The 7,500-nt window shown below is 40.4% G+C and overlaps 1 protein-coding gene across 1 annotated transcript in view; it reads right to left on the bottom strand.

Moving 5' to 3' along the window:
- Nucleotides 1–7,500, bottom strand: part of Eip93F (Ecdysone-induced protein 93F) — a 175,308-nt gene that overhangs the window by 166,754 nt on the left and 1,054 nt on the right. The window lies entirely within an intron of this gene.

The raw sequence follows: 7,500 nt of genomic DNA, 5'->3' as shown, positions 1-7,500 counted from the left end.
CTCCTTCTTCTTACCTACTCCCTTCTATTTCCTTTGTCTCTTTTTCTGCTCTTTCTTTCCCTTTCCCTCTTGCCCCTATCTCATCTCTCCTTCTTATTCTTTCCTTCTCTTTTCTTTCTTTCTCTTATTCTCTCTCTTGTCCTCGTCCCATCTCTCCTTCTACTTTGTTGTTTTTTTTATCTTGCTTTCTCGTATAATGTTTTCTCCTTCTGTCTTTCCCTTTCCTCCTCCTTTTTCCACTACCCTTCCCTCTTCCTCAATCTTTGTCTCCCTACATTTTACTCTATCCTCCCTACTTCTACTCTCTCTTTCTCTTCTTCTTCCTCCATCCCTCCCTTTCTCTTCCTCTATCCCCCACCTCCCTCTTTCCCTCCTTCTCTCCCCCTCCCTATATACCCTCTTTCCTTCCTTCTCACCCCCTCCCTATATCCCCTCACTCCCTCCTTCTCTCCCCCTCCCTATATACCCTCACTCCCTCCTTCTCTCCCCCTCCCTATATACCCTCTTTCCTTCCTTCTCTCCCCCTCCCTATATCCCCTCACTCCCTCCTTCTCTCCCCCTCCCTATATACCCTCTTTCCCTCCTTCTCTCCCCCTCCCTATATCCCCCTCTCCCCCTCCCTATGTACCCTCTTTCCCTCCTTCTCTCTCCCTCCCTATATACCCTCTTTCCCTCCTTCTCTCTCCCTCCCTATGTACCCTCTTTCCCTCCTTCTCTCCCCCTTCCTATATACCCTCTTCCTCTCCCTAAATACTCTCTCTCCCTCCTTCTCTCCCCCTCCCTATATACCCTCTTTCCTTCCTTCTCTCCCCCTCCCTATATACCCTCTTTCCCTCCTTCTCTCCCCCTCCCTACATCCCCTCTTTCCTTCCCTCCCCCTCCCTCTATCCCCTCACTCCCTCCTTCTCTCTCCCTCCCTATATATCCTCTTCCCCTCCTTCTCTCCCCCTCCTTCTTGTCCTATTCATTTAGTGGCCAGTTTACCCCGCGTGACGTAAGCAACCCGGCCGCTCAGAGCCTGTCGATGATTCATCACGGAGGGATGGGCGGGGACTCAGACACATGTGTAGCGTTAAAATTTGGATCACACGGGAGGGAGGGGGCACCCGAGACGTTGGTTTCGAAGAGGGGAAAATGTGGAGGAGGTGGAGGTAGGGAGGTGGTACAGGTGGTGGAGGTAGGGAGGTGGTGGAGGTGGTACAGGTTCACACGGGAGGGGGCACCCGAGACGCTGGCTTCGAAGAGGGGAAATGTGGAGGTGGTGGAGGTAGGGAGGTGGTGGAGATGGTGGAGGTAGGGAGGTGGTACAGGTGGTGGAGGTAGGGAGGTGGTACAGGTGGTGGAGGTAGGGAGGTGGTGGAGATGGTGGAGGTAGGGAGGTGGTACAGGTGGTACAGGTAGTGGAGGTGGTACAGGTGGTGGAGATAGGGAGGTGGTACAGGTGGTGGAGGTAGGGAGGTGGTACAGGTGGTGGAGGGGGTATAGATGGTGGAGGTGGTACAGGTGGTGGAGGTAGGGAGGTGGTACAGGTGGTGGAGGTGGTATAGATGGTGGAGGTGGTACAGGTGGTAAAGGTGGGGGTAGGAGGTGCAGATGGAGATGGAGGTGGAGGTAGAGTAGGAAATGAAGGTTGGAAAGGTAGTAAGAGTTAGAGAAAGAGGTGGAGGAGGAAAATCAGGAGCTAGGAGTAGTGGTTAAGGAAGGACGAAGTGAAAAAAGAAGAAAAGGAGATGAAACAACCAGAAAGAAAGCGGAAAGAAAAAGAAAAAAAAACGAAGAAGAAGAAGAAGAAGAAGCATCGTAAAGAAATGAAAAAAAAAAGTCTCAAAAGAAAGTGAAGTTGATGAAAACAACAGAAACTAAGGCGAACACGAGGCCCCGCTACCATGAGACTCGTTATTATTGAATACGTTCTAGTCTTGTGCATCTCTCGGTCGGTTAATCCAAGGGACAGCGGCTAGACATGGCGATTTCTCAATGGAAATCATACACTCTTTTTTTTTTTATTTGTCATTAATATATTCATTCATTGATTTATTTATTTATTCATTCATTTTGTTTGTTTGGTTTTATACTCACACATTTATCTATTTATCTATTTACTCTTATTGTTATATATTTCACGAGGGAGGAATTACGATAAATTTAATCTTCCAATATCTACCTGCTGGGGAAATATGCTAATTTGATTGATTGCAAAGCTGTGCAATAAATCTTATTGATATTGCTGGAGATAATCAGACACGAATCAACAAAAAATAAAAACAAAAGCAAACAACAACATTGCTTTCCACTTCCTTTGGATTAAATGTGTCCAAATTCTTGTTTTTTTTTTTCTTTTAGTTTTCATTCTTCTTTTCTTTCTATTTATTATTTTGTGTTGTTATCAATATTACTATTGTTATCGTTATTCTCATTATTATTACTATCATTATTATTTTATTATTATTGTTGTTATTATCATTTTTATTATTATTATCATTGCTGTTATTGTCATCATCATCATCATAATAATAATGATGCTGATGATGATAATAATAATAATGATAAGAATTCTTATGATATCTAATGATAAGAATTCTTATTACTATAAACATAATAACCATAATAATGATAATGATATTAATAACAATAACACCAAGCATATATGATAAAAAGAGTTAATAAAATAATAATTATGATAATATCATCATCATGATAATGATGATGATAATGATGATAATGATAATGATAATGATGATGAACATAATGATAATAATAATAATGATAATAACAGTAGTAATAATAAAAATGAAAGAATCACAATGCTAGTAATAGCAATACTAAAAATGATAATAGTAACAGCAAAAATGGTAATATTACTTTCACAGAAGGAGAACTACATGTAGCCAGTCGCAAAAAAAAAAAAAAAAAAAAAAAAAAAAAAAAAAAAAAAAAAAAAAAATTATACGCCATTAGCCCCTCCCATCCCTCTTTCAACCTTTCCTCCTTCCCCTCTCCTCTCTTCTTCCTCCATTCTCCCCCTCCTTCCCCTCCCCTCCCTTCCCTTCATGACCCCCTACCCCCTAAATAGGCCAGGAAATAGCTGAGGTGTAAAGAACGTAAATCCCTTGCGCCGCTCACCTGTTCCCGGGACCGGCCATGTTTTCAAGAGACCGCGAGGCCAAAATCTTCCTTCTGTTCCTAATCAAATAACGTTTCTCTGAGTCATTGCCTGTTTGTCTTTCTGTTTGTTTGTTTGTTATTGCGTCTTTCCCTGTTTGTCGTTTGATTGTAATTATTGTTATTATTGTTATTATTGTCGTGATCTTTACTGTTATTTTCATTGATTGTTTTATATTATATTTTTATTGTTATTATTATCGTTATTAGTATTATTATGGTTGTAGTTATTATTATTGTTGTTGCATTTGTTGTCCGTATTATTATTATGATAATAATGATAATACTTAAAATCATAATAATCACAATAGTATTAATAATTATAATGATGATAACAATGATGATTATTATAATGATAATGATAATAATATCACATCATGACATCAAACGTTGACAAACCATGTGCCGTCTCTGGAAGCTGTTGCAAGTTGACATGCAAGCTGCCAGCCGAAGTGTGTCTGTGACGTCAGGAAAAAGTCCCCCCTCCTCCTCTCCCCAAGAGAGGTCAAACGGCAAGGCAACAGAGTTCAAAGAGCAAAAGTTAAGTACAGGAATATCGACCTTCGAGCTGTGTCATGTCCTATGGAGTATACATGAAACTCGGTCTATTTCATGAAGTGATTCTTGACAACGGGGTTATGGAGTAGAGAGGGGGGTGGGGGTGGGGTGGGGGTGGGGGAGGTGGTGTAAGGAGGTGCTATGGAGGGGGGGGGGAGAAGGGTTATGCTGGGGTATGGTGGAGACAATTGAGGATGGAGGTTTTAGAGAAGGGGGGAGGGGAGGGGGTAATGGTGGCAAAGGGGGTTGAGGGGTTCGGGAGTGGTGGAGTGGGGAAGGAATAACGGGTATGCTAGGTCATGGTAGGTCAACATCACATTACAAATACAAATGCAAACTGTAAACTAAACGATATCAAAAAGTTCCAAACAAGGCAAAAAACAAACATTTCGAAATTGATGATAAAAAAGCGTATCACTTTTTGATCAAAATGAAACTCCTCTTCTGATACAGTCGAAGGCAGAACCCGTCCTCCATCCCCCCCCCTCTCTCCTCCTTCCTCCTATACAGTTTATTAAATATCTTACCTGTATTTCCACTTCATGAAAAAAATATTCTTGGGTGTCGAAATCCTTTTTGGTTTGTAAGTTTTGTTAGAAAATACTTAGACTATGTTATTTGTAGTCAATTGTAATCTTTGATTTTTATATTAATACAAATAATCTATATATTTATAGCTATAGATATCTGAGATTTAAAAAAAAAACTATCCTGGCTTTGTATGGATTTTTGGAATGGGTATTTGTATATGGAGCAACCCCCTCTGTTGATTTAATATCAAAACAGAAAAAAAAGATAACATCACGTGACCTCTTTGGTAAACCATAGATGGCAACAACAGCATGACCTGTCCCTTTAATCAATGACTTCCTCTGACCTCTTCTGGCATCTTAGGTCAAGATACCTGATTGGGGCGTTTCAATTGTGCAGGCAGGGGTTAGGGATGTCCTTGTGTGCCTGTGACGTAGATCCAGTCAGATTTTGAAGGTCAGATGTAAGGTCGTAGAAGGTCACCTTGGGTCATAGGATTTTTTTATTTGAATTAGGGTATGTGACGCAGGAAAAGGAGGAGGGGGGGGGGGTAGAAGGAGGGAGAGGAAGAGGAATAAGAGGAAAATGAGGGAAAACAAAAGGAAGATAAGAGGAAAGAGGGGGTAGCGAGAAAGGAAGGAGAAGGAGGAGAAGGTGGAAGAGAAGGGGTAGAAAGAGGAATACAAGAGGGGATGGGAGAGGGATGAGAGGAACCAAGAAAAGAGGAAGAAGCGGGTTAGAGGAGGAGGAAGAAAAAAAAATGAAGATGAAGAGCAGTATGAAGAAAGTGATAGTCAAAAAGCAACATCTCACTCTCACTCTCTCTCTCTCTCTCTCTCTCTCTCTCTCTCTCTCTCTCTCTCTCTCTCTCTCTCTCTCTCTCTCTCTCTCTCTCTCTCTCTCTCTCTCTCTCTCTCGCTCTAACCTAACAGAAGTCAAGACACACCTCGTTCTCAGGAAATGCCTAGCAATGCAACAACGACACTGGAAGTAAAAAAAAAAGAGAGAGAGAGAAATCGAAACTTCTGAATGATAATAATACTAGTAATAACAATTGGAACAACAACAACAATGATAAAAGTAAAGATGATGATGATGAAACTAATTATGATGATGGTAATAATATAGATTATAAAGATAATAAAACTGATAGTAAGTATGATAAAAGTAATGATAATAACAGTAATTATATATGTGTATATATACATATATTTATAGATATGTATGTATATATACACACATACATACACACACACACACACACACACACACACACACACAGATATATATTTATATATATAGAGAGATAGATAGATAGAGATAGAGATAGAGATATGCATATTCATGTGCATATATATAAATATACACACTTACACACACACACACACACACACACACACACACACACACATATATATATATATATATATATATATATATATATATATATATATATATGTATATGTATATATATATATATATATATATGTATATACATATGTATATGGGTATGTAAATATATAAATACGCATAAACACACACACACACACACACACACACACTTATATATATATGTGTGTGTGTGTGTGTGTGTGTGTGTGTGTGTGTGTGTGTGTATGTGTATGTGTATGTGTATGTGTATGTGTATGTATATGTATATATATATACATAAACACACACACACACATATATGTGTGTGTGCGTGTGTGTGTTTGTGTGTATGTGTGCATTACTCGAAATTATGCTCCGTTAGAGAAAGGCCTCGAACGCAGACACACTCTCCGGAACCCAAGACCCAAAAAAGGACAAAACAAAACAAAAGAGCAGACAGCGACCGCGAACACAAACACTTTTCGAAACGGCATAAACACACAAGTCAAATCTCACGTCTAAGCGTTATATACCTTGATTCTAGGCAGGTATTATATTCACACCAGATAATACTCGACGCAATTTGCCGATATTCCGGTGAAATATTCAATGCCTTGGGCTGGTTGGCGACTGAATTTCCGGTTGTAATATGCTTGCAGGTCCTTGTATCCGAACACCCTGTCTTTGTGTGTCGTGTTTCGATTCTGTCAACTTCTGACGAGCGCTTTTGGTGTAATTCTTCTTATTATTATTGTCATTATCATTACTATTATTATTGTCATTATCAATATCAATAGTATTATGACCATTATTGCTATTATTAGCCTTATTATTATTATTATAAATATTATCATCGTTATTATCATTATTGTTATTGTTATTATTATTATCATTATTAATATTATTATCTTTATAACTAACAGCATTATTATTATTATCGTGATTACTGTTATTATTATTATTATTGTTGTTATCATTATTATTATCATTATCATCACCACTATCATCTTCATCACCATCATTATTAAGAGAAAGAGAGAGAATGAGAGAGAGAGAGAGAGAGAGAGAGAGAGAGAGAGAGAGAGAGAGAGAGAGAGAGAGAGAGAGAGAGAGAGAGAGAGAGAGAAGACATAACATTATTATTATGATTGTCATCACCACTATCATCTTCATCATCTTTATTAAGAGAAAAAGAAAGAATGTGAGAGAATGAGAGAGAGAGAGAGTGAGAGAGAATGAGAGAGAGAGAGAGAAAGAAAGAAAGAGAGAGAGAGAGAATGAGAGAGAGAGAGAGGGAGAAAGAGAGAGAGAGACATAACCCTTTGGCCCCTGCGTTCGCTCATATATGCCCTTCTTTTCCTGGTATTTGTTTGTTGCTTTGATTTTCCTCGCTCATCCACTGGCCGCCGCCCCCTCCCCCCTCCCCCTCCCCCTCCCCCTTTCCGGTCTCCTCACACACGGCTCTTATCGCTTTTTCCTATTTGTCTCTTTCTCTCTCTCTTTCTTTGTTTCTTTCTCTCCTCTTCTCTCTCTCTTTCTTTCTTTCTCTCCTCTTCTCTCTCTCCTTCCCTCCCTCTCACCCTTTTCTCCCTCCCTCTCTCTCTCTCTCTCACCTTTTCTCCCTGCCTCCTTCACTCCTCCCCCTCTCTCCCTCCCTCCCTCATTCACCCCTCCCTCTCTCTCTCCCTCTCACCCTTTTCTCCATTGCCTCAACTTCACCCCCTCCCCCCCTCCTCCTCACACCATTTCTTTTCCCTCCCGCCTCCTTTCACGTCCTACTCTCCCTCTCGCCCCCTCTCACCCTTTTCTCCTCCCACTCCCTCCCCTCCTCAAGTCACCTATCCCTCCCCTCTCTCCCCTCTCCCTCTGCACCCTTTC

Source organism: Penaeus japonicus, unplaced genomic scaffold, assembly GCF_977035675.1.
Source record: "Penaeus japonicus unplaced genomic scaffold, GWHDUDI00000001_assembly GWHDUDI00000021, whole genome shotgun sequence".
In the NCBI taxonomy this organism is placed as follows: Eukaryota; Metazoa; Arthropoda; class Malacostraca; order Decapoda; family Penaeidae; genus Penaeus; species Penaeus japonicus.
Note: the sequence above shows the minus strand (reverse complement) of the source record. Positions and strands in the feature narration are given on the sequence as shown.